We start from the raw sequence: 542 nt of genomic DNA on the forward strand, positions 1-542 counted from the left end.
CCCCATCTGTGCTCGCTAAATGCCAACAGCTCGCGTGCTCAACACAACCCAGCATTACAATGTGCCATCATTCCAGCCAATCAGAGACCGAGGCTGCTAAATTCTGATTGGCTGCCTTGACAGCCAATCACAACATTTCTTGCATTACCTCGACAGCAGACGAGGACAAATACAGTGCATGCATAATTATTATGCAAGTTGATATTCTGATCATGTTTATTTCCAAGCACATTTTACCAATAATTATAACTACAATTAATCTTGTATTTAATCACTTATAATCTGCACTGTATTTGTCCTCTTCTGCTGTCGAGGTAATGCAAGAAATGTTGTGATTGGTTGTCAAGGCAGCCAATCAGAATGTAGCAGCCTCGGTCTCTGATTGGCTGGAATTATGGCACAATGTAACGCTGGGTTGTGTTGAGCTGGGTTGTGTTGAGCTGTTGGCATTTAGCGAACACTGAGAGCGGGCATCAGGTGAGCAAGCTAGTGAAACGTTGCACGCGCAAAAGAGAAGGTCTGCACACATCCAAAAACTTATT

The 542-nt window shown here is 43.5% G+C and overlaps 1 protein-coding gene across 1 annotated transcript in view; it reads left to right on the forward strand.

The window, feature by feature from the left end:
* The window catches only part of LOC107694603 (very-long-chain enoyl-CoA reductase), a 14,681-nt gene that overhangs the window by 2,965 nt on the left and 11,174 nt on the right, over positions 1-542 (forward strand). The window lies entirely within an intron of this gene.

This window comes from Sinocyclocheilus anshuiensis, unplaced genomic scaffold, assembly GCF_001515605.1.
Source record: "Sinocyclocheilus anshuiensis isolate Anshui unplaced genomic scaffold, SAMN03320099.WGS_v1.1 scaffold3139, whole genome shotgun sequence".
Taxonomy (NCBI): domain Eukaryota; kingdom Metazoa; phylum Chordata; class Actinopteri; order Cypriniformes; family Cyprinidae; genus Sinocyclocheilus; species Sinocyclocheilus anshuiensis.